This window comes from Lonchura striata, chromosome 13, assembly GCF_046129695.1.
Source record: "Lonchura striata isolate bLonStr1 chromosome 13, bLonStr1.mat, whole genome shotgun sequence".
Taxonomy (NCBI): Eukaryota; Metazoa; Chordata; class Aves; order Passeriformes; family Estrildidae; genus Lonchura; species Lonchura striata.
The window spans coordinates 6,294,854-6,303,997 of record NC_134615.1 but is presented as its reverse complement, the minus strand read 5'-3'; positions in this window follow the sequence as shown (position 1 = coordinate 6,303,997).

The window sequence follows — 9,144 nt, the reverse complement described above, 5'->3', positions numbered from 1 at the left end:
GATTTGGCTGCTTGGCATGTACTGTTATTATGCAATTTGGATTTTGAGTATGGGGTTCAGTGTAAAAACAGAATCTGCATAAAATTTATAGCTCATATAAAAGTGCTTTTTTGTTATCCACTAAGACACAAGATACAAATCAAGTGTGAGAAGAGCTTGAAGCCAGACTGTAAGATGTAAATGCTAAATCCTATCACAATTCATACTTGTCAGAGAAATGCACATTTAAAATCCTTGGTCGTGTATAATAATACACTGAAACACAAATAGGATGCTCGAACATCAAACTTTAAGAACACTTTTGTTTTGAAGAGAGGAACTCAAAAAGAGTCATAAAAGTGCAATGTGGGAAGGAGCTCATACTGAGTTTTCAGCATGGCACTACCAGGCCTGTTATCTTTATCTGTCTCTGTGTGGTGAGCAATAATAAGAAAGGATTTCACTTTCTGTGTTAAGCTGCTGGGTAACCATCTGGTTACAGAAATGCATAACGTTTTTGGATTATGTTTGGCACAGTCCTCTTCTCCCATCAGTCCCTCCCCACACCACAGACATGCTGGTTCCAGAGCCCAGTAGAATGAATGGAGATGATGCTGTGGGTTTCAATAGTTAATTTTCATAATTAAATTTTCTTACACAAACATTCAAAGCACAGAACCTGCTTTTCTCAGTATGCAGAGGGAGGTGGGCTCCAAATTCCAGAGTCAAGAGAGATAAAAATAAATTTAAAATAGATGCCTCCAAGTGAAGTTGTTTGCCTGTGCATACCCCCGTGGTCATCAGAAAAAAGGCCTCTTGAAATATCTGTGGCTTTAGAAATGCTTTGAAAAGATGGATTCAGACTAAAACCAGGCATAGGGAGCTGTTGTATAAGGTGGGTCTCAGTAAAGCAAAGATCTGAACTTTCTCTCCTCACCTGGAAAGGTCTGGACACCTGCTCTCACAGGGAATAGCATTTCTCCTTCACCTGTGTCTGGTGGGGCTGGTCTCTTGAAGACATCCACAAGGAAAGGTACAGCCTTACCTTCCTGTTAATACACACATTAGACTGTGTTAATAATTGCGTTTTTATACCACACTGATTGGCTCATGCAGATTCCATTTGTGTCAACTGTATAGGAAAAATGTGTCTGAGTGAATCTGTGCAATTCCATAGGTTTAAAAGGTGTGTGAATCCCAAAGCACACATGTATACATCCAGCGCAGGCATTGTCATTCCTTTCTGATACAATTAAGATAGAAACTACAGGGAGAATTACACTCTAGGCAAGGCCAAGGACTTTGTAATATATTTTGAAAATACTATGTATGGTGTAGCATGACACTGAATTTGTCCCAAGCTTTATATTATGTTCTGCTCTAGAAATCCCATTGTATTATCAGAGCCAAAGATTTGTTGGGAGTGTCAGATAGTGACCTTTTGGACCAATCCTTCCATCCTTTATGCAGTGACAAGTTTGCTCCTCTTCCCATGTGAAGTTTGGGACTGTGCTCCCCTTGTGCCTCCTCCTAGCAGAGGGTTTGTCATGGCAGTGGCAAATGAGCAGATGGAGGCAGCAGAAGCCCCAGCATCAGAACCAGCCACACGAGCAGGCTAGAGGGAGGATGTCTTGTTGATAAATACCATGTACAGTGTTCTATCTGCATGAAAATGTGGGTATTTTTCTGTGCAGAACCAAGGGGATTCCAAACTCTCTGCCCAGACTGGCAGAGCACACTCAGCTCTGTGGATGGCCTGAGATGCTCATATGCTGTGGCAGACTTTTGGATTTCTTTTTGATTAATATCATGCTTCAGTGCACCCATCTGTCTGTGTACTGGGTGCAAGTTTCAAAGGAAGATAAGTGATATACAATCAATTAAAAATGCAGGTAAAATTTAGGACTTCAGCAAATTTCAGTAAATTTTGGAGAGTAAGGTGTTGCCAGATTGAAATGCTCAATAGGTTCATGCACTATCCAAGTAAATGAAGCCCATTCCATGAATGCAATTAATAAAAACCTGGGAGGCTGAATGAATAATGCTTCCAGCCCTCCTTGTTCAAAGAGATCAGGAAAACACGAGAGAGGCAAAAGGCATTCTGCTGTCATAACAGCCTGGGATGGAGTTTTGAAATAACTGCAGTGATTTCCCAGAGACTACACAAATAATTTCAAAGTAGTTTGGCAGGTCTGCAGTTTGCAGAGCAAAAGCTATGTCTGTATTTTCCACAGTCACATTTTAACCTACTCTTCAAACTCTGCTTCAGAAATCAAGTCCCCAGATCTCCAAAATCTGTGTCTTCAAATCCATTTGGAGCAGTGGATTCATTGTGTCGGGCTGGGCAATGCAAGCTATTGTCCTAGAAGTTACTGAGTAAAAGCAAAAAACCTCTAAGAAACTTAACCCACTCCTTTTAGCAGTCACTAAACCAGCTACCAAATAGAGATGATTTAAATTGCTGCACAATGCCAGCTGCTTGCAGAATACCTGCCATCCTCTTGAGAGGTTAAAAAATAATCTATTTGCAACCCTAAGGTTGAAGAATGCAATGAATTTAGCAAGCTCAAGCCTCACTGCACTTGTCTTTCATGCTACCAAATGTGTCCTTTTAAGATATTATACTCTTTCACAGCTGATTGAATAAAGAATTTAAGAAGATATCTTCTCACAGTATATCTGTTCTTAAGTCTCTTATCATTTCCTAATGTTGGAACATATGCTTGCCAAAATCCATGGGGCAGTTGGAAAATATTTATACAAAATGTCATGGCTGATGCTTTTAAAGCTTTGTTTGAATATCTAAGGAAGACTTGGGTTTCATACTTTACAAAAAAAAAAAAAAAAAAAGAGTGTTTATCCACAGACAAATACTCTATATCACCACAGGCTCTTTCCAAAACAGTGGTTAATGACACAAAAAGGATCAGTAAATTGCAACTTCAGATCAATAGATTGACAATGACCAGATTTGTCACTATAAATCCATTACACTTAAGCAAATTACAGGTTAAATTATTTTGCCCCAGGGGAGCTGTGGGTGATGTTTAGTGAGAGGCTGAAGGACCTGAGGCTTTATTAAAGCCATGTGATGGTGGTGGTGCATTCAGCCACATTTTGGTGTGTTTGTGTGCTCACAAAGGTGCTGATGGATATTTAGACCTGTGCACCCAGGTATGGATGTGCAGATGTACCAAGCATTTGTAACGTTTTTGTGCTCTAAATAATTCAGTGTGTTTGGAGGTATTTGAGACAAAAACTGCCTTGGGATATCAGTAGGTCATACATTCAGTGAGAATTGGCTTCTCCATTAACGAGCCCTGGCATGGAATCAATACAGTGTGAGTTATGCTGTCAGCCTGTGCATTTCAGCTTCGTAAAAATGTGGAAGAAATATCCAAATTTCACAATGGTTTATCCCAAGCAGAAAGAATCTTACTGATTTATTTTGCATATGAAACTGCTGCAAGGCTGAGAGCAACAGAGCTCAGGGCCTTGGACAGTTCTGGGTGCACAGGGATTTGTGTGGAGCAGTCAATAAGCATTATAGTTTTCCTGGTTTCTCGTTGCAGTAATTTTTTTTTTTTTTTAATGGGTGGATGCTGTGGGTTTTGGGAGGGTTTTTAGAACCAAAGTGTTAAGTTTTTATCTTTTGTTTTGTTTTTGTCAGGATCAGGATGGAAATTGTTTGAGATGGTATTTTGTGTTCAGACTTAGATGTTTATTATTTTTTAACTATATTAGAGTCTTACAAGTCATGAGTCTTACAGTATCAAGCTAAAAAATGGTTCTGTATCTATTTTTACAAGGTCTTTTGAGGAAAAACTATCTAATTAAGAAATTATACTTAAATTATTTTTGCTTTTAACTCAGTAACTAATTACTAATATCTTGTAATGTATATTTTTCTGTCTCATTATACAATATTACTCAAATTTATAAAGAGGAAGAAGGATTAGTTACTGCCTTAAAACTTCTATCTTAGTTTTCTATATATTACTATATTCTAAAATTTTAAACTCTTAAGTTTTCTACTACGTCATATTATACACTTTTATTCAAATTTTACACTTATAATCTCAGTGTTATCAATTAATTTTAAAAGCTTTCTCTACAGCTTCAGGTTAAATGTAATGTTATTTTGAGGGTCTGTGTCTAAAAAAAAACAAAGTCTAAAATTCTTAGCATCTAGGGTTCCAACATCAAGGCTGATGGTAAGAGCCCATATCCTGCTTGCAAAATTCACTGAAACTCTGTAAACCACTGCCTGAAGTAAGAACATGCAGATGTTGAGGAGCAGAAATTCCTGCTTTAAAGCACTGATGAAGTTTTTGCTAAAGGGTAATAAAGAGAAAGCTAAATTAAATTCTTTAAAATATATGTGTCTGAAAAATGTCACACAAAATCTGCACAAAATTTATGTACTTCAGTACACACCTGTTAGCTCAAAAGTGTGTGCACAATGCTCCTGGTTAGATCAAAAGCCTTCAACATCACTATATGTTGGGCTCTTTTCCACTTATAAACTGTCTTCTGCAGCACAATGACCTTTCTCTGAACAGGTCAGCACCTTACAGGGCCCAGGGACACTGCCTGACCTGTGTGACAGTGATGAATTTCTCGAGTGCTTCACAGCCATCAGTGCAGCCACTCCATTATATTCTGCTGGGAGAGCAGGAGTTTCACTGGGAGCTGCCTTCAGGTATCCTCGTGCCCAGTCACAAAACTTTAAATCCATTTCTTGCAGTGGAAATTAATTAAACAAAGGCTTGAAATCTAGTCCTTGCACTCTGCCAGGAGCAGTGAATGAGCAGGTCAGAGGAGACAGAATTGTAGATGAGGAAATCTGCTAACATTTAACCTTGGAGGCTGCAATTTGTGTTTGTGCTGGAGGGGTGTCTGCAGAGACACTCACAGGGATTCTGCTCCACTCTGAGATTGCCTATGGATAAACAGAGTCTACCTGGTTTCTTTGTCACCCATTTTATCATCTCTGCAAGCACTGAAACTCAGATGGATACTCCAGATTAGGTAGTAGAAAATAAAATTAGTTTGCTTTGAACTAAGAATGGATATTACTGACGAACTGCATTAGAGATGATCAGGGCAAAGCTGATGTTACATGTTACTTGACAATTTTTCTCTCATTGAAATTAAAGAAATTTAGGCTTCTTTCAAACAAAGCTGTGTTTAATTCTCTAGAAGTGCACTTGTCTGCCTTGGGGGACCTTCAGAAATGTCTATTTATGATAAACCACTTCAAGCAGAAAGTTTTAAGCCATGAAGAATGTTAGCAACTGTAAAGAAAAGACATGTCTGTTTAATTCAGATCGTTTTCCAATTTATGTAAATGAAAGGCTTTCAATGTATTTTCTTTTGCCCAAGTTTCTAATTTCTTACATCAAAAGAGGCAAACAAAACCGGTTGTATTTGTTGGGATGTCTGTTAAGCACCAAACTCAGGGCAACATATGTATTCTTGCAAAGCATCTTTGGGTTTGGCTTTGCATGACACTGCCGTCAGTGAGGGGATAAATTCAGTCCAGGTCAGCCTTGGAGTTATACATCGTTTCACATCCATTTGGGGTGTGCTTTTTGTGTTGATTTGAACATTGATTCCTGGTCTGAGCACACTGAGAAGTAGTGGCTGTGTGGGAGTGCTGGTGCCACTGTGCTCAGAAAGCAAATAATGATTCTGTGTGAATCCCATCACCTGGGGATGTTCTGCCTCTTCTGTAGTGAGGGAATTGTGTTGGCACCTTCCTGTATATGGGGAGAAAGAATCAATTTCTCCTCAGCTGTAAAACTGCCCGGTTGGGAGTGGTCAGATCAAAAGTATGTGGGACAAGTGTAAATTTAATATACCCTATATAAAAAGTATTTTTTTATGGGGAAGATGTAATGATTATTATTGGATAATACTGCAGGCAGTGGATTACTGAAATTCCTTTAAGTACTTGGTGAATTGATTTGCTTTGAGGATGAAGGTCAGTCTGGGAATGCAGACACCTGAAGCAATGGCCATGGTAGCAATGAACCAGCCCAATGTCACCCTTTCCCTCCTGGAATTTGCTTTGCTACCATCAAATACTTGGCAATGGATTTTTCTCACAGGTCCAACACTGTCTGTGGCAAATCAGGTACTTTAGTGAAGGTTCTTGATCTGTAATCCCAGAGTCCCTGAGAAACTCATTTAATATCAGTCGGCTCTGACTGCCAGGATCTGTGTGCTTAATGGGCTCTCCATAAAAAAAGAATAACTATATTGGGATGGTATTGGGCCCTGTTATGTGCTTAATTGGTCACATCCATGGGCTGAAGTATGAAGGCAAGGAAGTACAAAGCTGGAATGCTTGTACCCAGAAGGATCACATTCATTTCAATAAAAATCTCTGCTGGATATTTTCAGACAGAATATTCTTTGTGCTTCCCACATAGGAAGCATAGACATGAAACTGCACCCTATAGTGTTTTGGTGATTTAAATTTAGAATTCAGCATTGAATCTGCATGGGTACAATTCACTGCCTAAAGTGAATTTCCCAGCTACTACAGAGTGTAACAATAATGTGCACTAAGATAGAGAACACTCCCAGGCCTTGTGCAGCACTGGGTTTGTTGTGCAGTTTACAGGGGAGCTTTTGGAGCTACAGACAGAAAATAGCTGTGAGCACAAAAAACAGAGGGTGAAAATATAGATGGAATGCTGAAGTAAAGAGTATCAGTGAGACTAGGTGCTAGAAAGTGATTTATTATTTATTTTACATTGTGTTTGAAAACTGTTGAGCCAGCTTGGAAGCTCAGACAATGGTAGAAACAAAATAATGTCACAGATAAACAGTGAAGAAATGTATTGTGTGCATATTGAGAATAGATTTAACACATAATATGCCTAAATTTAGGGCAAAAGAAAAAAATTCAAATGATGTGGCATTTCTTGGTGAATGACTTCCATTTCTTGGCAGCACATATCTAATAGCCTCATAGTGCTGTATTAGAAAACTTATACAAGTTTAATCCAATAAAGCAAAAAGGTTATTAAAGAGCCAATAAACTTGAGATAAAAGCCTTTAATCCCACAACCCCTTAAGAGGAAACAGGGGTCAGAGATTACCAAGGCATAGCTGATGTTTCTGCAATGTTAAATGCCCAATTCTCTTGATTTGGCACTCACTTGTGTGCTTTCATGTAGAGTTGATGGACTAGAATTATGAAAATATAATCTAGTAAATTAAAGGATGGAGGGTTTGGATTTTTAGCCCAGGAAACTCTGCCTGCTTTTCTTCTTCTTTTGCCCTATTTTTTTTTCTCTCTTAATGTGATCCTTTTGAAGAGTTTTCTAAGAGTGCAATATTTTGTATGGGAATGTTCTGTTCATTTGTTGTGTCCTGTTAAAATATAGGTCTATCCTTCATTTTCATGCATGTTATATGTGTTTATATACTGCTTTAAATTGCTTTACTTTATTCAGATGAGAATCTAAAGATATTCCTCATGAAACAGAAATATTTTCTACCCTCTGCAGTGCTATGAGAATTATTTCTTAATTTTATCTCCAGAGTGCAACCAGGCAGGGAAACATATTGTTATCAGGTTTTTGATGCTGGCAATCTGGAAAGGTGGATATTGTGTTCCGTTGCTGCACTTTGTCAGTACAAGCCTGGTGTAGATTTTAGTGATGTTTACATCAGAAACCCTAATTTACCTACAAGCAATTGCTATAGCAGTTTATGAAGGCAGCCAGCTGAAATACAGGTTTTGCATTGTTGCTTCAGATATGACTAATTTGTCACTGAAAACCAGAAAGGATTATTTGTAAGTCACTTGGTATTTTAATTGTATTTGGTTGGTATTGTAAATGCACCACTCATTCCAGTTTCAAACTCTGGATTCAAGGAACTATTGAGAGATGATATTTATTAGGGACAAGATAAATTGGTATAACACAATATTTAAAAAATGCAGAATTGTGCCAATGACTGCCCCCTAGCAATGGCTAGGGAATGGCAAGGAAGCAATGAGAGGGAAAAAAAGTATATATATATGTACATATGTATATATATATATATATTTATGTGTATATAAGGCCTGATACAGGAACCTCCACCAAAGGAAAAATTTGTCACTAGTGTGGATCAAACAAGGCAACCACAGTTGCAATGAACATTTTGATTTTCTTTGACTTTAGGGAGTGGACTTGAACCTGAATCTGAACTTTTGACCGGTGCATTTTCTTACTGCCAGGGACAACTTCGAGCTGGTTTCTGTTTGTTTTGCTCTGATAAGAGCTGCAGAAGGAGGACATATATCAGAGTGATCAAATCCAGGTTTTACTCCCTACTATAAAATGACCTTTTTAAAAGTGCATCATTTGGCACCATAGTATCCATTGATTTCTACTAATGTCTTTTTCATCCTATAGAGCACCATGAAAACTCTGTGGAATTTAACTCTGCAACTCACAAAGGTGTGCAAATAATTCCTGCTTAGTAAGAGCAAAATGTCTTTCCTTACTCAGAAATTATGCTGGTTATTGTGGAACCAGCAGAAATGCAGAAGAGGAGTAGATTTCATTAGTTGTATTGACTCTCCGATTAAAATCCAATAAATTTTAGAAGATTGTTTTATAATTAGTTTTTCTTAGAGATAAGTTACAATCAGTGTCTGAAATAAATGTTGCAGTTCAAGAAGATGCAAAAATAAGTTCAAGGAAAAGCAAAAAATAATCAAAGGCTGAGCAGTGAAAAGATGAGACAGAAAAGCCAATGTGTTCACAAGTGCCTCTTTTACAATGGTGTTTTATCACTTCATTTATGAAAAGAAACTTCCTCTCTTAATCTGCCTCCATCCAACAAAAACGAGGGTTGCAGTATCAATCTTGATAAATGCTCTCCTGTGGTATTTCTGGTATGCTGTTGTTTAAGTAAGCCAGAAAGAAAAGAGTCCTTTAAAACACTTCTGCATGGTTGTTTTCAGTGGTTGTACCAGCATTGCAAAGAAATTTATTTTGAGACTGACTGTCCCAGCTGTGAAGAAGATAAAGTGATACAGTGATTAGTAGCTCTTTCCCCTTCCATGCCATAATTTCCTGTGAAATTCCATTATGTATCTCAGTTCAAGTGCTGGAACAGTGGAAATTTTAGTGGAAATTTTCTTGCAAGTTTTTA